The 23,707-nt window shown below is 37.3% G+C and overlaps 1 protein-coding gene across 10 annotated transcripts in view; it reads right to left on the minus strand.

Moving 5' to 3' along the window:
- The window catches only part of FKTN (fukutin), a 109,566-nt gene that overhangs the window by 15,127 nt on the left and 70,732 nt on the right, over positions 1-23,707 (minus strand). The gene's annotated exons all lie outside the window — the stretch shown is intronic.

Consider the following 23,707-nt stretch of genomic DNA (forward strand, 5'->3'; position numbering starts at 1 on the left):
ACATAATGAGTTATCATTGTAGTTAGAATAAAATATTGCTCCCAAACAAGTTAGGTACTAAAGCATATACTCAAAGAAACAAAGCTTGGGCATACAGCTGACTCAGTTTCACTAGTGGTTCTTAGACATCTTTCTATAGCAGCAGAGACTGCAAAGTCTTACAAATGTTACTGCTACTCCATTCCGAGTCCACAGGGCAACTTAGTGATTAGTTCACAAGCTTGGGCTCTTCCTGCCTCTTCCCATTCCAACATCCCTTAAATAATACAATTGCCAAGCAAGTAGCTGCAGGTGAAAGCAGGTGACACTGAAGACCAGGACATTTGGAAGTGAGAAGAACACTGACATGGTCCACATCTCTGGGATGTGGGAGGGGAGTTGGAGGGTGAGATCTATTGCCTTCTCTCATAAGGAAAAAGAGATTTGCTTGTTTTATCATTTTCAGAAGTCCCTGAGGTTATTCCTTAGTCATCACAGCGAAGTAAAGAGTCTAGAACCAGCAGGCCAGAGTCTCTAATATATCCTTCTGAGCCTGCTTACTATAAAATAGGAATAATAAATATTCATTAATTTTCCATGGATTGAGTAAGATATTAAGAAGAACCAAGCTGGGTGTGGTGGTGCATGCCTACAATCCCAGTGGCTCAGGAGCTGAGGCAGGAGGATCATGAGTTCAAAGCCAGCCTCAGCAACTTAGTGAGGCCCTAAGCAAATCAGTGAGACCCTGTCTCTACATAAAAATTTAAAAAGGGGTGGGGATGTGGCTCAGTAGTTAAGTGCCCCTGGGTTCAATCCCCAGTGCCAAAAAGAAAAAAAGAAATGCCAATGGTACTTAAGAGAAGACCTTTGACGAGGTTTTGGAAGCAGACTGACTGGTATTCCCCCTACTCTGATACCAGTTGTCTTCTTGGGCAAATTACTTAACTTCTCCCAGTCTCAATTTTCTCAGTAATAAATTGTAAACAAGAACAATTTGTTATTATGAAGACTCAGTGTGCTAATGTACATAAACTTAGTAATTTGGAGTAAATACTATGATAGGAATAGGCTTCTAATTAAACTATCTTTAATATCAGAAAAATTTTATTCAAAAACTACATGGGGAAATAAAAATATATGCCTCTAATTTCCTCCAAAGGGCAACTTTCAATTGCTTTTTCATCTGCTCAATCTAGTATTCTGGCTCCCATTTATTTTCTTGGAGTTACTTTCATCCTGTGCTGCTAAGAAGCAGTTATTTATTTCTTCTCAGTATTTGGAGCAAACAAAGCCCAGGACTGGATGAGGGAGATGTCAGAGGGGAAAGAAAAGCTTCTCTTGATCATCTGGCCTTTCTTTTACAATTTACGTCCACTTCCCAGCACCCTGGGCCCAGGGCCCCTTAGTAACATGCACACCACACAAACATATTTCTTCTCTACAACACCTGGTGTTGAGGCCAGCAGGGTATTTCTGTCCAGAGCAAATGTTGACCATTGAAACATAAAATGCACCACATAACTGCCTCAAGTAGACATTTCTTCCCATAGTTACCAGAGGGACACATAGCACTGGGTGTGCCCAGCTGCTGACTTCTCAAGACCAGGCTGGCTTGGCCTTGACTTTGTAGGCTTGGGGCTGTGAGTGCTTCTATTTTGAGGCAATAAACCCAAGGACAGTGGGGAAAATAAGAAGTAGGTGGGTTGGGCAGGACCAGATACTAGAGAACAGAAAAGTGTAAGCTAGACTCCCTTTCCCCTCTTTATTCTCTGGTCTTTGTATAAGGGAGATGACTCATCAATGGGTCCCCTAGATGAGGATTTAGATGTTCTGTGGGCAGCAGATAAGAGTGCAGCCTCCTTGCAGAAAGTAAATTCATTGAATATTCTCCATAAAGTCAATACTGCCAGGCTTATCAGCTGTCCTCATTTTCCACTCAGCCCTCTGGGGACCAGACTTGAAAATAAAGGGCACAGCTCCAGGGGCTGAGAGTGGAGGTGCCTGATTGGGCTGGGGAGGGGCTCTTCCCCACTGAGCTACATTTCAGGCAGGTGTGGGAAATCTGCCAGGCTCAAGCCTCCCAGAGCCCTCAGCTTCCCAGACTGACAAATCCCAAACCAAACATACATGCCTAGGAGGGATGAAGGAATCACCCCCTTATCCCTCAAATCCAGCAGATGTTTTCAGGGAGCTTCTTAGGAAAATTAGAAGATGTCACTTTTATTTCAACCTACAAAACAAAACCTACAGAGGAAAACTTGTTTTTTGATCACTGTTCTCACGTTTGATTCACATAACACAGATACTTCTGCACTACCCAAGTGTACATCCATCTCTTTGGCTAGTAGAGATTTGGTTTCTTTGTACATTGTTTGAAATGAACAGGTTATCAGCTGGGGTTTCAGACCCATTTCTGAGACTCAAACTATAGCTGAACCAGGGTGGTCTAACTAATACAACCTGTGCCTGTGTCCCCTTCCACTCACCTTATGGTCTCCACAGAGTAACCTAGGCCTTGTCAGCCAACAGCACCTACTTTAGCTTTCTGGGTCAGGCAGCAGAATCTCAGGCTTAGAAGAAATGGGGAAGGATGTCTCTCTGATATGTGGATACTAACACACTACAAGGCGGGGGAATAGAAGTTCAGTGGATTAGACAAAGGGGAATGAAGGGAAGGGAGGAGGATAGGAATAGGGAAGACAGTGGGTGGAATGAATCTGACATAACTTTCCCATGCACATATATGAATACACCAGAGTGAATCTCTACATCATGTACAACCACAAGACTGGGTTCCTAGTTAGAATAAGATAAACTCCATATTTATTTTGTTTTATTTATTTTTTACATATATGACAATAGTGGAAATTTGTTTTAAATTGTTAAAATTGACTCTACTGTCATGCAAAACTAAAAAGAACAAATTAAAAACAAAGAATGTTTTAGGTCACTCCTAGTTTAACTTTGGAATCTCATATTTGTACGAATCAAATTTCCTTTGATTCCCTAAGCAACTCATTAGAAACTGGTTTTCAATAAATTATTTGCTTTTATTTATTTTTTTATTTATTTGGGGGTACCAGGATTAAACGCAGGGGCACTTGACTGGAAGCTGGCTTTGAACTTAAGACCTCCTGCCTCAGCCTCTGGGGCCGCTGGGATTACAGGCATGCTCTACTGTGCCCGGCTTATTTGCTTTTGTTTAGAAGAAAAAAGAAAGAAAAAAGAAATGGGAAGAAGGAAAACAAGATGAACTTGGCCTGCTGATTTAGTATGGACCAGAAAGCCAGTGGAGTCCCAAGCCTTTTTATAGAAATAAAAGTTAGGGTAGGGGGAATGAGGTTAGTTGTTAACATAAGATGCCCTCTTGGTACAACTAGAGCAATACCTCTGTCTCCCTGTGTGCTGGGGATCAAACCTAGGGTGTCACGCATGCTTCTTTTCTGTGGACTGAAGCAACGCTCTAGAGTCCTACTTACTAGATCACCACCAGAGTGCTCCCTGTCCACTTGGTTGTGAACACTTTCTGACCTTGGGCTCCTGGTATATGTGACTGGCACTGACCGGATATTTCTATAAGTGACCTTACCTGAGCCAGCTAGGTGTCAATGCCCACATGACTAAGCACCACATAGGGTTCTTGTCTCTGGGATCAGTTTCAGCAAGGTTGAATTCTCCCACATCCCTGCTCAGCCTTGAAGGGGCTTCATGAATGTTTGTGGAACTTCAGCCTTTAGTCCAGTTCCAGTGAGTAGTAAGAAAATGCTGTAAACTTCATGTGTCTATTTACATCTCTTTTCTATTTACTCTTATTCAAACTTCACAGTCGGTGATTCAGTCCACACATGAGCTGCTCCTTGCCCACTCTTCTATATTTATCTCTATGTAGGCAGCTCAGTCTTACTCACTGTCCCAGAAAGCTTATTGTGTGACTTTACTGCTTTCCTCAGGAATGCTTTCTTCCCTTTCTTCATTTATTCACATTTTGTCCTCTCAAAGTCTTAAGACTCAAGTGAACCTTGCTGCTCTTTTGCCTGACCTCCTTCCTGGAGCTTTAAATACTCTTTTGTGCTCAATCTGCTATCTACAAAGAACGGAGCCTTCTTTCCGTACCCTTGCCTAAGCCTGGCTTTGAGGCTCATTTCTGTTCTTATTGTTTTAACTCTAAGTTCTTTCTCTCCAAATGATAGGCCACGTCTTACAGCCAGTTCTCAAGACAAGGCGCCCTACTCAAGAGTGCTCTGAATTACCAATCTTACAGAAAAATTGTTACATGGGATTATCATGAAAACCCAAGTTGATTACATGCCAAAGGTAAAAATAAAAGAAAATAAAGGTACTTTGAACAATTTATTAATATTTATTGTCTACTAGGTACAAAGTGGTACACCAGACACTGCAGGTTTCCTATAATTCTTATAATAACCTTGAAAGGTAGATATTAATTTTAGACCCATTAGTTCAACAACAACAACAACAAAAAAAGGGAACTAAGGTGTTAAATAACTAGCCTAAGGTCATAAAACTCAGAAATAATGGATTATGGACTTGAGTCCATAACTCCAAAGTCCTTGCTAATCCCATTAAACCCTTCAGATTGGTGTCCAGCATGCTAGCTACTATCTATATGATGCTATTTAAGTTTTTTTAAAAACATTTATTTAGTTATACTTGCCACATTTCAAATACTGAGCAGTCACATGTGTCTAGTAGTTACAAATGAATTATTTTCTGTGTAACAAAATGCTCTAGATAGTTTCTGGGTTACTGGGGAAAGATGGCTCTTAGCACATTATGATGAAGATGATAAGGCAAGAAGACATCGTCCTATAAGGAAAATTTTACCCTTTGTTTTTGAGATCTTATGCCATAAATTTGTCTTTCCTGGTAAGCAGAATCTGGTTGGATTAGTGTGTGCCCCAGTTAGGCTCCAAAATAAACTCATGCACTCCAACTACGAGAATGTCATTCTTCTAAGACACTTGAAAGACGTTTGGTGGCACAAAATTTCCAGAAAATTGACTGCCCAATGATCTTTCCTGTAAAATTCTCTAGGAAATATTCTCCAAACTATTGAGATTAAATAGAAAAAAGTATTTTGAACTTCAAAGTTTTATTATTTTTAAGTATTAGATGGAAAAAAATTAGTGATAAATATTAAATTACTTAGTTTCAGAGATTTAAGAACAGTGAAATCAGCTGGTAAAAGTCTATTGCTAATAAGTATAATTGGGAAAAACTCAACTACAAAAAAAATAAGAAAATAAAACTTAAAAAGAAAGTTACTTAGAACAAACTAAAAACTAAAAAACTTCCCTTTCAAAGACTGAGACAAGATTATCCCCTTTGATTTTGTTATGAAGACTGTTAGCTATTATGTTTGTAAAATGTTTAAGGAGACTCAAGTAAAATCAGAGTAAAAACAAAGATGCATAGTACACATTCAAAAAGAAATCCATGAAAGTAAACAACTATCAGGATTTGATGTAATTGTTATTTTATATTTTAGTCATTCCATTAAGTTTAATCTCATTGTGGTTGTAATTTGCATTTCCATGGTTATGATGTTGAGCTTTTTTTTTCTTAATTTATCATCTGTACATTCTCTTCAATGAAATGTTTTTATCATGTTTTTGCTCGTTTTCTAATTGTTTGTTTTTAAAACTATGGAGTGTTCAGTTTTTTTGTTTTTTTTGGTACCAGAGATGGAACTCAGGGGCACTCGACCACTGAGCCACATCCCCAGCCCTATTTTGTATTTTATTTAGAGATAGGGTCTCACTGAGTTGCTTAGTGTCTTACTTTTTTGCTGAGGCTGGCTTTAAATTAGCGATTCTCCTGTTTCAGCCTCCTGAGTTGCTGGGATTACAGGTGTGTACCACCATGCTGGGCTTCAGGTTTTTTATATATTCTAGATATAGTCCTTTGGGAGATATGTAGTTTGAAAATATTTTCTCCTGATCTGTAGCTTGACTTGATCCTGTTCATTGTGGGCTTTTGCCAAGCAGCAGTTTTTAAAATTTTGATGAAGTCCAATTTGTCCACTTTTCCTTTTATAGATTGAGCTTTTGGTACCAAGACTAAGAAAATTCTTTGCATAGCCTTATCTTATTGAGATTTTCCATTTTTTTCTTAAATTTTAAAAAATTTCATATTTAAACATGTGATACATTTAAGTTCACTTTTTTATTAGGAGTAAAGTTCAAATGAAGGTTCATTTTTTTTTTAACTACTATCTTGCCTATGGATGTCCAACTGCTCTAGCATCATCTGTTATAAAAGGCTACTCCTTCTCCACTGAATTGCTTTTGCATTTTTTTGTAAAATAATCAGTTGAGTTTATCTGTGTGGGTCAATTTCGTGGCTCTTTTTTTTTCTTCATTGATCTATGTGTCTGTCCCTTATTCATATCATACTGTCATGATAACTGCATTAGATTGTGAGGGCTGCCATATAAAGTACCCCACACTGTGTGGTTTAAACAACAGAAATTTATTTTCTCACATTTCTGGAAGTTAGAAGTCCAAAATCAAGGTAGTAGCAGTGTGATTTCTTCTGAGGACTTTTCTCTTTGGTTTGTAGATGGCCATCTTCTTTCTGTCTTCACTTGATCCTCCATAGTGCCTCTTCTCATCCTACTCTTATGAGGACATGTGTCACCTTTGGGGACTTACATATATAACCTCATTTTACTTTAATTAGCTGTTTAAAGGCTTTATCTCCAAATACAGCAATATTGTGATACATTGAGATTATAAAAACATGTGAATTTTGAAAGTTTTGATTTCAAAAAAATCTTTTTGCTTTTTCAAGATCAGAAGGTAACTAGATTGGGCAGAGAGTAGCTACTGGATTTCAAATTAGAAGACAAGAGTTTTATATCTGTTAGCTAACTAGTAGCTTCCTCATCTGCAAAACAAAGGGTAATAATATCTACCTTATAAAATCAGATACCAACTGTGCAGGGTGGCACATGCTTATAATTCCAAAAACTGAGGAGACTTAGGCAGAGGAATCACAAGTTTGAGGCCAGCCTCAACAACATTGAGATCCTCAGCAACTTAGTGAGACTCTGTCTCAAAAAAAAAAAAAAAAAAAAAAAAAGGGCTGGGGTATGAGGCTCAGTGATAAAGCACCCTTGGGTTGTTTCAACAGTACCAACAATAAACTAAATAAAATTTAAAAGATGTGTATTAAATTATGGAGCCAAACTCAGATCCACTGATTGCAAATCTTTCTTCTACTTTTTTTTTTTTTTTGGTCAAGATTGCTTGAGTTATTTCAATAAATAAGTACAGCCCATACATTTGAGAATAAAGTTTGTAGAAAAATCTTGCCAAGATTTTCATAGAAATTGCACTAAATCTATAGATGGACTTTTTGATAAACTTGACATTTTTATTATGAGTTTTTCAATGCATGGACATGGTATGTATCTTGATTTATTTGGGTCTTCTTTGAATTCTTTCATCAGCATTTTTAGCATATGGATCCTTTATACATTTTGTTAAGTTTGTATCTAAGTACTTAATTTTCTATGGAGTGACTAAATTTTGTTTGTAATTTCAGTTTATGTTTGCTGTTAGAATACATGAATGTAACTAAGTACTTAATTTTCTATGGAGTGACTAAATTTTGTTTGTAATTTCAGTTTTTATGTTTGCTATTAGAATACATGAATGTAACTGAGAGAAGTGGCACATGCCAATAATCCCAGCAGGGTGGAAGGCTGAGGCAGGAGGCTTGCAAGTTCAAAGCCAGTGTTAGCAATTTAACAAGGTCCTAAGCAACTTAGAGAGACCCTATCCCCAAATTTAAAAATTTAGAAAGCATTGGGGATGTGGCTCAGTGCTTAAGTGCCTCTGGTTTCAATACACAAAAATAAATAGATAGATAAATAAATAAATAAATAAATAAATAAATAATATATACATAAATTTGATTTTGGAGTATGATCTTGATCTTGTATACTATAACCATATTAAACTCCCCTACTAGCTCCAGGAGTTTTCTGTTTATATTTTTTCCCTTTAAGATTTATTCATAGAAGAGATAATACAAGGTGTTTTTTATTATTTTTTATTTTTTGTGGCACTGGGAACTGAACCCAGAGATTGGTGCATGCTGGGCAAGTGCTCCGCCACTGAGCTATATACCTTCAGCACTAAAGGGGTGTTTTTAAAAAAAGTTTTTATTAGTGCATTATAATTATACATAATAATGGGATTCTTTGTGATATATTTGTACCAGAACATGCTTTGGTTAATGTAATTCTCCAGTAATTCCCCTTTACATCTGCTTTGTCCTCCTGCTGATCCCCTTCCTCTACTGGTATCCCTTCTATTTTTATAAGTTTCTCTCCCCTACACACAGCTTTGTTTCCCTCTTTAACTTGCACTCATAAGAGAAACATATGGCCAGCCATGGTGGGGCACATGCCTGTAAATTCCAGTGACTTGGGAGGTGAAGTAGGAGGACTATGTTAGAGGCCAGCCTCAATAATTTAGTGAGACCCGTAGAAAAAAAGAAAAAAGGAAAAAAAAAAACAGGCAAGAAAGAAAAGAAAAGAAAGAAAGAAAGAAAATATGACCCTTGACTATTTATTTATTTATTTATTTGGTGCCAAGGATTAAAGTTGAGGGCACGTAACCACTAGGCCACATCCCCAGCCCTGTATTTTTTGTTTTTATTTTCTTACCAGGAATTGAACTCAGGGGCACTGGACCACTGAGCTACATCCCCAGCCCTATTTTGTATTTTATTTAGAGACAGAGGCCTCTCTGAGTTGCTTAGCACCTTGCCGTTGCTGAGCCTGGATTTGAACTCACGATTCTCCTCTCAGCCTCCTGAGCCATTGGGATTACAGGCATGTACCTCTGCACCCAGCTGATCCTTGATTTTGTGAGACTGGTTTGTTTTACTTAACACTATGATCTCCTGTTCATGCATTTTCCTGCATATGATGTAACTGTTTTTCTTTATGGCTGGGTAAAACTCCATTGTATAGTACCACATTTTTTAATCCATTCATCTTTTGACAGACACCTAGGCTGGTTCTATAACTTGGCTATTGTAAATTGAGAACCTATAAACATGGGTATGCATGTATCACTATAGTATGTTGACTGTAGTTCTTTTGGATAAATATCAAGCAGTAGTACTGATATTGGGTCATTCTAGTGCCTCCATTCCTAGACTTTTGAGGAAATTCCATACTGATTGTATTAATATACAATTCCAACAGTGTATGAGTGTTCCTTCCCCCAACCCAGCATCCTCACCAGCATTTATTATTTGTATATTTAATGAATGCCATTCTAACTAGTGTGCTATGAAATTTCAGCATGGTTTCATGTTCATCTCACTGATTGTTAAAGATGTGGAACATTTTTCTTGCATTCATTGGCTATTTTTATTTCTACTTTCAAGATATGTCTGTTTGGTTCATTTGCTCAGTTATTGTGTTTGTGTGTTGAGTTCTTTATATATTCTGGATATTAGTCCTCTATTGAAGGAGCAGCTGGTAGAGATTTTGTCCTATTCCATGGGTCCTCTCATAATGCTCTTGTTTTCTGTGCAAAAGTTTTTAAAACTGATATCATATAATTTCTTAATTCTTGGTTTTATTTCCTGAGTTTTAGGAGATTGATTGAGGAAGTCATTACCTGTACCTTTATGTAAATGTTGACTCTATATTTTCTTCTAATAGTTACAAAGTTACTGGTCCAAGTCCAGGTTTTTTATCCACTCTGAGTTGGCTTTTGTGCAGGGTGAGAGAGCATGATCTAGTTTCATTTTTCCACATATGAACATAGAGTTTTTCCAGCACTGTTTGTTAAAAAGGCTGTTTTTTTCCTCCATCATATATGTGTTTTGGGTACCTTTGTCAAGGATCAGGAGACTATATGTATTTGTCTCTGTGTCCTTTATTCTATTCCATTGGTCAATGAGTCTATTTTATACCATTACCATGCTGTTTTTGTTACTACAGCTGTGTACTATAATTTGAAATCTGGTTTGGTGATGACTCCAGCACTGCTCTTGATTAGAATTGCTTTGGTTATCATGGGTATTTGGTTATTTCATACAAATTTTAGGACTGTATTTTGTAGCTCTGGGAAGAATGTCATAGATACTTTGATGGGGATTGTATTAAATCTTTAGATTACTTTTTTGTTAATATGACCATCTTAACAATATCAATACTGCCTAGCCAAGAATATGGGAGGTCTTGCTAAGAGCCACAGCCAAGTAATATGATGCATGGCATTTTTGGTTGAAAGGTGACACCAGCAAGCCATTGAGATGATATGATTATGTTAAGATCTGCATTCATATGGATATTGGACTCCTGCTGTCCACCTCGGCCTGCTACGGGACTCCTGGAGAGTTCCCATTGGTTGGGGAAGTGCGGTAGGAGGGAATTCCGGAGGACGGACTTCCTGTGGGGGTCCGGGAGAACGCCGCGTGGGTCAGTCGGCAATCTTCCTGGGAGCGTACGGAGCATTGGCGGCAGTTTCAAAAATATTGTTCCTGCTTGAATGGCTCGTGATTTTGTGCCCAGCCAAGCTGCGGCAATTGGTGGCCCGTGCGGGGGATGCCTGAAGCTTGGAGGTGAGTAAAATTGCTCGCCCCTGAGGGAAGGCGAGAGAATGGGTGACCATTTCAAAAAACAATGTGTTCTTGTTTTGATTTATTTTGTTTTTGTTTCAAGCTGCCTATCCTTAGAACTTTCTCAGGCAAACTGGGAAAAATGGTTGGCTCAAGGTTTGAAGTTGTTCGGCCCTGAGAAAGAGAAAATAGATACAACGATTTTTTGTTCCGTTTTTGTTTCATTCTGTTTTGGTTTTGTTTTATGTTATCTTATTGGGTTGCGTTACCTTTATAGTAGATTAGAAATTAGTAAAAAACAAACCGAAAGACTGTTAAGTAAATTGTTAGAGGTCCAGACTATGGTAGAAAACATGTTAGGTCAAGCAAAAGAGAAAGTCTCTCAAGCTAGTCAGAGGAAAATTTAAAGGAAGAAAGCTTGAAGGACAAAAAACCATCAGGAGGGGAACTAAAATAGAAGGCTGCTACTAACTCCGTTCTATCACTAGAGGGCGTAATTCAACCAACAGCTCCATCTACAGCTGAATGGCCCTCAACTCCTGTAGTTGATGGATGGAATCCTGAGGCAGGACCCAAAGATTAGCATGCCCTGTACTTGAGCAGGCAGGAGGGCAATGAATTCACCGTGCTTTAGATTTCAAAACAGTGAAGCAATTAAAGGAGGCTGTAACAACCTATGGTCCCCAAGCACCCTTCACTGTGAGCATGGTCGAATCCATTACCAACTTGGACATGACGCTAGCAGATTGGGCTAACATGTGTCGATCTGTGCTAAATGGAGGACAATATTTGTTATGGAAGGTTGCCAATGAGGAATTTTGCATGAAGACAGCTAGGCGAAATGCAGCAGCCGGTTACCCTCAAAGAAATCTACATATGTTGTTAGAAAAGGACCTTATGAGGGTCAACGGCAACAAATTGAATATGATCCTGGCATATATGCACAAATTGCTGTAGATGTGGTTAGGGCATGGAAAACTTTACAGGGGCATGGAGATTTACAAGGACAATTATCTAAGGTAATACAAGGAACTAATGAACCTTACGCTGAATTTGTAGATAGGCTTATTCAAACGGCTTCCAGAATTTTGGGGGATACAGAACAAGCAATGCCATTTATAAAACAACTGGATTATGACCAAGCAAATCGTTGCTGCAGAGAGGTCATTAGACCATGGAGACATGAAGATTTAAACACATATATTAAATAATGTAGAGACATTAATGAACAAGGGCGAGTCTTGGCAGCAGTACAACAGGCTTTAGATGCCAGGCCAAAAACATGCTACAATTGTGAACAAACAGGACATTTTAAAAGGAGTTGCCCCATAGGAGGAGGGTTTAACAAAGCTAGGTATCAAAGGAATAGAATACCGGGTATTTGCCCACAATGCTGTAGAGGGAGACATTGGGCTAATGAATGCCGTTCTCAAACCACCATAGAGGGTACTCCGTTATCAAAAAACGGACAAGGACCAAGTGTTTACCCACGATATCGTGGAGAAAGGCATCAGGCTCCATTGCCAAAAAACGGACTGGGGGGCCCAATGCTCCGGGGCCCACAAGCACAAATAGACGGGGCAATGGAGGACCACAGCAACACCATCAGGGTAGTGCCCAGGAGACATTATCCATTAAATCCCTCATCAGACAAACTAGAGGGAGCGCAGGGTTGGACATCTGCGCCTCCGCCAGAGCAGTACTAACTCCAGAGATGGGAGTTCAAATCATTCCCACAGGAGTAAAAGGACCTCTTCCCCAAGGTATTATTATTAATAATATTATTAATAGGTATTATTATTAATAATACCGAGCCTGCATGATAAATTTTCCAGTGGTTCTGTAGAAAGAGGTTCCAGGGGATTAGGCTCCACAGGTGTGGATTGGGCTATGCTGTCTTTAAATTTAGATTCTCGCCCAATGCTAAAACTAAATATTCAAGGACATGAATTTAATGGGCTACTGGACACAGGTGCTGACCTTAGCATCATATCTCGTCAAGAATGGCCAAAACATTGGCCATTACAACAAGCCACTCAAACGCTTCGAGGCCTAGGAGTGGCAACTAATCCCCATAGAAGTGCAATCGTATTAGATTGGAAGGATCCTGAAGGATGTGAAGGAACTATTCAGCCCTATGTATTGGATCATCTTCCTACAAATTTATGGGGATGAGATGTCCTAGATCAATTAGGTTTGACATTAACAAATAACATCAATCCTAATGCGCCCACTACTAGGGCTAGACAAGGCTTTAGGAAAGAAAAAAGATTAAGAGAACAAGAACAAGGTATGACAGCACCAATTTAAATAGATCAAGGAATAAATAGACATGGATTGCGTTTTCAGAAAGGGCCACTGAGACAATCAAAATTACTTGGAAATCAGAAAGACCAGTGTGGGTTCCTCAGTGGCCCCTGACTAAAGAAAAGATACAAGTAGCCCATGACCTGGTCAAACAACAATTAGCGGAGGGACATATACACCCTTCCGTATCTCCCCATAATACTCCCATTTTTGTCATTAAAAAGAAATCTGGTAAATGGAGGTTATTGCAAGATTTAAGAGCCATTAATAATGAGATGGTTATTATGGGACCTGCTCAATCAGGGATTCCCCAATTGTCTGCTTTACCAAAAACCTGGTATGTTTTAGCTATAGATATTAAAGATTTTTTTTTCAATTCCAATTCATCCTGAGGATAGTCCACGTTTTGCATTTACTATCCCTGCACTAAATCATGAACGTCCTGATCAGAGATATGAATGGAAAGTACTCCCTCAAGGGATGGCTAATAGTCCAACTATGTGTCAAATTTATGTTAACAAAGCAATCCAGCCACTTAGAAATCAAAATCCTGAACTACAAATATTTCACTATATGGATGATGTGTTATTGGCACATAAAGATTCCAGAGAGACTAACCAAAACAATTTCTACAGACCAAAAAGAAGATGATTTGACTCAAATCCATAACAGCTGATATCCAGAGCTCCAGCTTGGCTATTCTTACATCTGTGACAGTGATTAACCAGGATGCTTTTTTCAATATCTATTTTATTATTGCCTTTTCCCACATCATAAAGTTCTATTTTATTTTTGAGCTCATACAGACCTAGGTTAATGTTTTTCTGATCAGTTTTATTTATTTATTTATTTTTTAAGAGAGAGGGAGAGGGAGAGGGGGGAGAGAGAGAGAGAGAGAATTTTAATATTTATTTTTTAGTTCTCGGCGGACACAACATCTTTGTTGGTATGTGGTGCTGAGGATCGAACCCGGGCCACACACATGCCAGGCTAGCGCGCTACCGCTGAGCCACATCTCCAGCCCCCAGTTTTATTTTTTGACTATGGAGTTTTTAAACATTGCGATGGAGATTTCACCTATGTAAAGCTACAAGGCCTTTACTATTGTCTTATGTGTTGTATGTTACGTGTTCACACTTCTGTTTTGTGTTGTATGTCTGTATGTGCGTATGTCCATATATCATATATAAGGAGCGCTCATGAATAAATGGATACGAATTTTTTTTTATCATTCACGTGATTTTAATGGTTTAATTTAAATTGGGTAAACAGATGTTGAGGGTTGTTTTAATATGTGTACACATAAGCAGGTTAACAGATCTGTTTGTTTACTTTCACCTTTCCTTTTCATTATATTTAATAATTCTGTTCAGGATAATGTAAATTGTTCAAAAAATTATTTTCTTAGTACCTGTTGGAATGTTAGAAAATTTTGGTTTTTTTTAGCATCATTGTCAGAATTCCTATCTTCATCCCAGTGTCGGCGAAGACAAAGATGAAAGCAAACTACAGTTTCTTTGATAGTTATCACAACAAACTGTATAAACTGATGCATCAATGAATAATAACTCAACAAGTAATGCTCATTCAAGGAGTCGATTTATTTTGGGAGGAAATGGACATAGTGATAGATTCCTCTGCTTTGAACTGCTTGTAGAACTTGCCTGGACTATGTATCACTTGTATGCATTGTGATCTATCTGTTGATGCAGCGAATTATGGTAGTGCTGGTGTATCTTTGCTGATGTGTCAACAGTGATGCAATTTTTCCTAAGGAGCCGTCAATTGGCTTGGTGTCCTGACATTTCTGTATCCTCCTCCCTTCTACTAGTGATGGTCTAATTTTGGGGGCCAACAGAGGTGAGGCAAAGAACCTCACCCCCCCCACCGGCACCAAGGCCAAATTTGGGGGCCAACAGAGGTGAGGCAAAGGACCTCACCCCCCCACTGGTGCATAGGCCTATCCACAAGTATGGCTATATGCTGGACCGGTAGTCAGTGACGGGTATGATCCAATTGCAGTGGTATCAACCTAAGACAGGAGGCTGACGCCTAGAGGTCAGTTCATCTGATGATGGGTAAGAACCATATGTTGAACTGGACAAACCTAACAGGCACGGTCCCTAGCCAAATTGCTTGTTGCTTAATTAAACAGAAGGGGGGAGATGCTAAGAGCCATAGCCAAGTAGGAATGATGCATGGCATTTTTGGTTAAAGGTGACGCCAGCAAGCCATTGAGATGATATGATTATGTTAAGATCTGCATTCATATGGATATTGGACTCCTGCTGTCCACCTCGGCCTGCTACGGGACTCCTGGAGAGTTCCCATTGGTTGGAGAAGTGCGGTAGGAGGGAATTCCGGAGGAGGGACTTCCTGTGGGGGGTCCGGGAGAACGCTGCGTGGGTCGGTCGGCAATCTTCCCGGGAGCGTATGGGGCATTGGCGGCAGTTTCAAAAATAAAGTTTGTTCCTGCTTGAGTGGCTCGTGATTTTGTGCCCAGCCAGACTGCAGCAAGGTCTGTTTTCTAATGTTTTAATTTCTTTCTTCTGTATTCTACAGTTTTCATTTAGAGGTATTTCACCTTGGTAGATTCATTACTAAATATTATATTTTGGGGGAGAGGCTATTGTGCATGGAATTCTCATCCCAATTTCTTCTTCAGCAGATTCATTACTGGTATATAGAAAATTTATTGATTCTTGTGTATCGACTTTATATCCTTTTCAAATTGCCAAATTTGTTTATCAGTGCTAAGAAGTCCTCTGGTAAGTCTTCCAATTATAGAATCATATCATCTGCAAACAGTGACAATTTGACTTCTTTCTTTCCTATTTGTATTCCTTTTATTTCCTTCTCTTGCATGATTTTTCTGGCTAAAGTTTTAAAAACTATATTTAATGTAATTAATGAGAGTGGACATCCTTTTCTTATTCCTGGTTTCAGAGGAAATGCTATCAGTTTTTCCCTATTCACTATGATGTTGGCTTTGGGTTTTTTAAATTTGAGTCTTTTTTCTATTTTGGTTAATTTGGCTAAGAGTTTATATAATCTTGCTCAGAATTGGCTGTTTGCTATATTGATCCTTTGTATTGTTGTTTTATTCTCTATTTCATTAATCTCAGCTCTGATCTTATTTCCTCCCTACTTTTGTTTTTAGAATTGGTTTGTTCTTGTTTTTCTAGGATGTGAGGATGAATCATTAGGCTGCTTATTTACAATCTGTTATTGTTTGAATGTAGGTGCTCCTCCAAAGCTCCTGTGTTAATGCAGGAACATTCAGTGGTGAAATGATTGGATTGTGATAGCTTTAAGCTAATCAGCTTGTCCTAGTTTAAATGGACTTACTAGTAGTAACTGTGGCTGGAGATAGTGGGTCATTGATGTCGTACCTGGAAAGGGTTCATCTTCCTTATGGCCCCTTCCCTTATCCCCTGTGCCTTTTTTTTTTAAGACATTTTTATTGTAGATGTTCACAATACTTTATTTATTTTTATGTGGTACTTAGGATTGAACCCAGTGTCTCACTTGTGGGAGGAAAGTGCTTTACCACTGTGCTACAACCCCAGCCATCCCCTCTGCTTCTTGACTGCCACGAATAGAGTAGTGCTCCTCAGCCATGTTTTTTACTGTGGTATTCTTCCTCACCTTGGGCCCAGAACAATAGATTTCATTGACTATGGAGTAAACCTCTAAAACTATGAGTCCAAATAATTTTTCCTCCTCTAAGTTGTTCTTGTTGTGTATTTAAGTCACAGCAGTGAAAAGATAACACAGGATCTTTCTGATTTTTTTTTAAAAGGCACTCATAGGCTTTCCTCTCAGGACTGCCTTCATAGTGTCCCAGAGATTCTGGTATGTTGGTTGTATCTTTATACTCCTTTTGATTTTAGGCATTTAAAATGTTCTCACCTGATTTCTTCTATGATCCTTTCATTAATCTGTGTTTATGTATGTTTAGATGGTTTTTATTATAGTTTATTTCAATTCTATTCCATTATGATTTGATAAGATGGGATTATATTTGTTTTTTTTGTATTTGCTAAGACTTGCTTTGTAACCTGAAATATGATCTCTTTTGGAGAAGATTCCGTGAGCAACTGAGAAGAAAGTGAATTTGATTGTATTGGGCTGAATATTCAGATGTCTGTTAAGTTCATTTGATTTACTGAATTTTTTAGGTCTGAAAAATCTTTAATGATTTTGTTCTAATGACTTTTCTATTAGTGAGAGAGGTGTGTTGAAATCACCCAGTATTACTTGCACTTGGATCTGAGTCTTTATGTTGAGTAGTGTTAGTTTTATGTAACTAGATGCACTGAAGTTTGGGGCATATACTATTGGTCTATCTTCTTGTATGGTTCTCTTTACCAGTATGAAGGTCTTTGTTTCTCCTGATTAATTTTGGCTTGAAGTCTGCTTTGTTGGATATTAGAGTGGCCACTCCTGCTTGCTTTCAAGCTTAATTTGCATGGAATATCATTTTCCATCCTTTCACTGCCAGCCATGGATGTCTTTGCCTGTGAGATGAATCTCTTGTAGACAACATAGAGTTGGATGTTGTCTCTTAATCCACTCTGCCAGTCTAATATGTCTTTTAACTGAAGAGTTAAGACCATTTTATATTTGGTATTATTATAGAGAGGTGTTTATTTCTTTCCTGCCATTTTGACTTATTTCTGATGTTTACTTTGGTCCTAATCTTTATTTGCTTAACTACTCTTTTAATGAGGCTCATCCTTTCATGAGCTCTGGAGTTTGTTTTTTCAGTTCTGTGCATAGGATTTCTTTAAGTATTTTCTGTAATGCTGGCTTAATACTCATAAATTCTAGTTTATTTTTATCTTGAAAAGTTTTTATTTCTTCTTCAATTCTGAAGGACAGCTTTACTGGATACAGCAATCTTGGGTGGCAGTTTCTTCCAGGGCTTGAAAAACATTTTTCCAAGTACTCACAGATTTTAGAGTTTCTGCAATTATCCTGATTGGTTTACCTCTAAATGAAACTGGACAATTTTCTCAAAATGTCTTTTTAAAATTCATCCTTGTTCTGTACATTGTGCATTTTAATTATGTCATGAAAAGGTTCATCTTTGATCTTTTCTATTTGAGGTTCTAAATGCTTCCTATATTTGAATGTTCATCTGATTCCAAGGCTTGGAGCTTTTTTCTGCTATTGTTTCTTTCACTGAAAAGGTTATAAATCCATTATTCTGTATCTCAGTTCTCTTCTTAATTACAATGATTCTTACATTCAGTTTCTTAACATTTCCTTAGATTTCTTAATATATTTTGATCATGGTTTCTCATAGTGATATACCAGCAACTGCAGCTGCCATAGCTATCCTGAGTTTCTCCCAACCTCTTTATTGTTGACTGAGTGCTACAGTTCATATGCCTTGACTTGAAGATCTGTAATTCTTCCATCTCAGAAATCTGATCTATTGGTGAGACTTCCAACTAAATTTTTAATTAGATTTATTATTTCATTTCCAGGATTAGTTCTTTTTCAGAATCTCTCTTTATTGAAATCTCTTTCATGTCCTATATTTTCTCTTAGCTTGTTCCTTAAGTCTTCTTTTAGTTCATTGATCATTTTAGCCATTAACTTTTTGAGTCCTTTGGGACTTCATCTACATCATCATGTATGTATTCAGTTATTGGGGGGTTATAGGTTTTTTTAAAAATATATTTATTTTTTAGTTGTAGGTGAACACAATATCGTGTGTGTGTGTGTGTGTGTGTGTGTGTGTGTGTTGCTGAGGATTGAACCCAGTGCCTCATGCATGCTAGGCAAGCACTCTACCACTGAGCCACAACCCCAGCCCCAGGGTTACGTTTTTAGAGGTGTCTTGTTGGCTTGTTTCCTTGTATTTTCTGCTTCTCATCCCTGCCTTGCAGCCTCTGTTGGGGAAGCATTATCTTATTTAAACAGATTTCATCCTCCAAATGGTTTTGTCATTGTGTCTGGGAGAGAAAGTCTAAATCTGGAAGGACTGCTGATTAGTCTTCTTGCTTGCTCTACCTGTAGACTGACCTGGATAATGTCACACTTCTCATTCTGAAAGCCTCTGTGTGCTAGGGGAAAGTTGTGGAATATGACAGTCTTTACTCCAGCCTGTCTGGTCATAAATTTTTGTGGGGGGAGGATTACTATTTTCTTTCTGACCCTCATCCCAGTTTCCCTTCCCAGCAGTCATATTCATTATCCTAGAATTTAGGCCACTATTTCCAAATGAAAGCACCTTTTACTCTTCTACTCTTACACTGATATACCAGCAACTGCAGCTGCCATGGCTATCCTGAGTTTCTCCCAAGTCTGTGTTATAGTCTCTCTCCTGTGTTACAGACTGATTCAAGGCATGAGAACCCATTGATTCACTGAAAAGCAGAGTCTATGTGGCTGTTAGATCTTGGGCATCCAAAAAACAATTATTTAAAGATCAAGACAAAAAGTATAAAGAAAAAAAATAGCAAAATGTGAAAACAAAGGTAATGTACAAGGATTCCTAGTCTCTCATTCATGAAGTTCAAACAGCATGAAGTGATCTATTACCACTTCATTTCCTCCGGAGAATGCTAGGGCTTTCTCCAACTGGAAAGTGCCAGGACTTTCTCCTATACTAGTGAAGGGCATTGTACCTGAGCTTATTTCCTGCTTAGATAAAAATTTGTTGGACAGATTTTTATTAAACATTGTTGGGAAAATTTCTTTTGGGGCTGGGGATGTGGCTCAAGTGGTAGCGCGCTCGCCTAGCATGTGTGCAGCCCGGGTTTGATCCTCAGCACCACATACAAACAAAGATGTTGTGTCCGCCGAAAACTTAAAAAAATTCTCTCTCTCACTCTCTCTTAAAAAAAAAAAGAAAATTTCTTTTGGCTTTTTGGAGGAGAACTTCCCCTGTTCTGCTGAGCCACTGCATGACCACCATCTATTACTTTTATTAATTCTCTTTCTACTCTGGAAACATTACTTTGGTTTTCACCTGGTCTGCAGCTCTCTGAGTTGCCTATTGGCAGTTTCCCAGTCTTCCTACCTCCATTGGTCACTGCAGAACTGTTGTTTTAGTTCACTCTCAGCTGCTATGATATTGTCCCCTCCATGAGGCTGTTTCCTCCTTGATCTCATTTTTAAAAAATAAAAAGATTCCTTGGTATTATCTAGGTAGATAATCATGTCACCTGGAAATAAAGAGATACATTTCTTTCCAATTTATATTTTTCTTGCTTTATTGTAGTGGCTAGAACAGTATTAGATTATTAAAATTAGTATGAGCAGACATTCTTGCCTTCTCCCCAATGCTAGGGGAAACAAATTCAATCTTTTACTTTAGATGCTATTTATCAAGTTAATAAGTGTTTGATTATCAGCTTGTTCTTTATTGAGTTGAGGTCATTCCCTTTTTCTAACTTACTTTTTTTTTTCTTCAATCACAAATGGAGGCTAGATCTTGTTAAACCCCTTTTCCGTGTCTATTTATATGATCCTATAATTTTCTTCTTTAGCTAGTTGATATACTGTATTATACTGACTGATTTATACGTTGATATGGCAATTTGTATCTGGAATAAATATCACTGGTCTTGGTATATAATTCCTTTTTAGACATTGTTGAATTTACACAAACTAAGACTTCAAAAACTTCAGGCCCTGTGGTATTTCTGTTCCACCAGTTACTCTTCACAATCTGTCTTTGGCTCAAATTCTATAAAAGATGTTTCTAGTTCTTTCCTTCTGAAATATATTATATTATGGTCCCTCATGGTAGACATTTTCTTTTGCTACCAAGAGCTAATAAACCTTTGTGTGATTATAGGTGTCTTCCTGGTGTTCTTTGGAGGGCATACTGTATCCCTGAAAACTTAAATTTCCAAGTACATCATTATACAAAATACATATATGAAGACTTGAATTTGGTGCCAACATACCTTATATACAAACAGAGATATGAAAAAATTGTGGTATATATGTGTATTAAGAATTGTAATGCAAAAAAAGAGTACATGTAAAATGGCATAAATTGACATGAACATATTTTATATACAGAGATACAAAAAGTTGTGCTCTATATGTATAATAACGATTGTAATGCATTCCACTGTTGTTGTGTATTTAAAAAAATAAATTAAAAAAAACAAAAACACAAAAATATTTCATAATTAAAAATGTTTTAAAAAACAAAACAAACAAACAAAAAATTCCCAAGTACATGTGTGCAGACCTCTGAAGTTCCTGGACTTAATTTTTAGAAATACTGTATTGATGGCAAAATAACTATTTTACCAGATTATTTATGAAATGCTAGTGGTTGTTATTCTTACTTAAAATTTTGAAAATAAATACAAGATATCTCAAGAGATTAGAAAAAAATTTATTCATCACTTCAAAGTAAATTATATATTACAAATTTTGGTCAAAATAATATTATTAAAGGTATTTTCAGTAGTACCACAAAGTATCTATACCTGAAGATAAAACCAAATAGTAAACAGGTAAGCATACCCTGAAATCTACTCATGTTTAAAAATTCCTATACATGTTTTATAGTTATGAATTGGAAGGAACACACAAAGAGCTACATGATTTTCAAATAACAAACACATGAAGTATCTCCATGCTCAGAATAAATCATTAGAAAGATGTAAGATCTTTAATTTTTTAAAAGGCGTGTGAGTACCTTATTTTATACAACAAAATACTATAGTTCTAGTTCTCTTTATAGCCCCTTTTCAACACTTTTGTGGGAGATGCTTATGAGTATATGGAAGCTTGGTGGGCCAAAGGCTTTTTTTTACCTACACTCCATTGGGTTCAGGAGTTACGGGAGTGGTGGGAATTCTAGGCTATATCTGAAAGTTCAGAAACAGATTTCTCATTAGAAAATTTGTACTTGCCTTTTTGATTTTTGTACAAAGGTATCACAAATGAACTGATCTGCTTCACTTATAAATTATAATTAAGATTCCAGTCTGATGGTGAGTAGCTTAAAATGGTATCTCATACCTTGCTGATTCTTGTCTAGTTGAGATAGAAACAAATTTTGGGACAGTGGACAGGAGTATTTTCAATTCTTTGACAATAAAAAGGCATAGATCATCTCCCCACTTCTGGTGGTTCTGGGAATTGAACCTAAAGCTGCATACATGCTCTAGCCAAGTGTTCTGTCACTGAGTTACACCCATATCACAACATAGATAATTAAATAAAACTAAGTATTCCAAATTCTTTCATTTTCCAAAATCCTCTGGGTAAAGCTAGAATATTGAAAAATTAGTTCAGGTCAGAGCAGACACTAAATCAAAGAACTACCTGGGATCAAGAAACTAATTTCATAAGAGATAGTATTAAGAGACAACAGCTTGATCAACAAAATGATAATACAAGTTCTATTTAGAAAAGAGTCAATGTGGTAATGTCTTTGAATTTCATAAAACTATACAATTTGACATGCAATGAGTGGATAAAATAATTTTTTTCTTAAGCAAATCACTTGGCACTTTATCCTGACCTACAATTTCTGTAATCCCATTTGAATAATTACAAAAAATAACATGGAATTAGGAAGTGGCACATTTCTTGAATATTTACTTAATCCTAGGTTTACACATTTCATTGACTCTTTCTAAAGTCCCTTAGAATTAAGCATAATTTTCCCCAATTGACTCATGTAAACAGAGGCTGAGAGCCCCCATCTCCACGCTATAAATCCCACATAATAAAATGGGATTCAAACTCCTACAGTGCTCAAAAGCTTGAGACCTTTTTTTTTTAAATTTTTTTTTTTAGTTTTTGACAGACCTTTATTTTATTTATATTTATTCAGTGCTGAGAATCGAACCCAGTGCCTCACACGTGCCGGGCAAGTGTGCTTCTACTGAGCCCCAGACCCAGCCCACTTGTGGTCTTTTTTATACTAACATGTTACCTTCCATAATAGAGATGTTACAGGTGACCCAGCCAGCCCAGGTTTTAACAATAGAGGAAGAGGAGGAAAGTAAAGAAAGTCACTGTGACTTTCTTTTTTTTTTTTTTTTGATGTGATAATTGGTATGTTCTCTTTCTCTTTTTAAAGAATTTAACCTTTACTTTATTTATTGTTTTTATGTGGTGCTAAGGATCAAATATAGTACCTCACCTGTGCTAGGCAAAGTCTCTACCACTGAGCCACAACCCCAGCCTTGTTTTCTTTCGTTTTTTTTTTTTTTTAATTTGTTCTTTTTAGATATACATGGCAGTACAGTGTATTTTGACATAGCATGCATACATGGAACATAACTTATTCTAATTAGGATCCCATTATTGTGGTTGTACACTATGTGGAGTTTCACTGGTTGTGTATTCACATATGAACATAGGAAAGTTAGGTCCAATTCATTCTACTGTCTTTCCTATGTCATTTCTTTAGAGAAATTCTTTCAGTCAGTAACTGGAGTTTTTCCATGCTTTTAAGCAGCTACAACTATGAATATGTGTTAGAAGGAGGGATGTTTTTGAGATAAGATTTCCCCTAGGGATTTATAACATTTAGGATGAAGAAGCTGTTTATTTTCTAGAAAGTGAAACTTGGAGAAACTTAGAAAAATTTGTAGCCTTAGGCTTGTGATATTAGATGACATTTTAGATTGGAGCTGAGAAATTATTCCAAGTGTGTCTTTCAGATTCAACTTTGGTATCCAATCTATAAAACCCTGCTGAGATATGCAGTTTTCGGCCTATCCTATGTGCATTGAGGCTTTGTTGTTGTGTAAGAATAGAAATAATGATTTGGAGTCACAAATTTAAAAAGAAATGAGCACAGTCTATTGTTAAC

This window comes from Spermophilus citellus, assembly GCF_964194105.1.
Source record: "Spermophilus citellus genome assembly, chromosome: 2".
Taxonomy (NCBI): domain Eukaryota; kingdom Metazoa; phylum Chordata; class Mammalia; order Rodentia; family Sciuridae; genus Spermophilus; species Spermophilus citellus.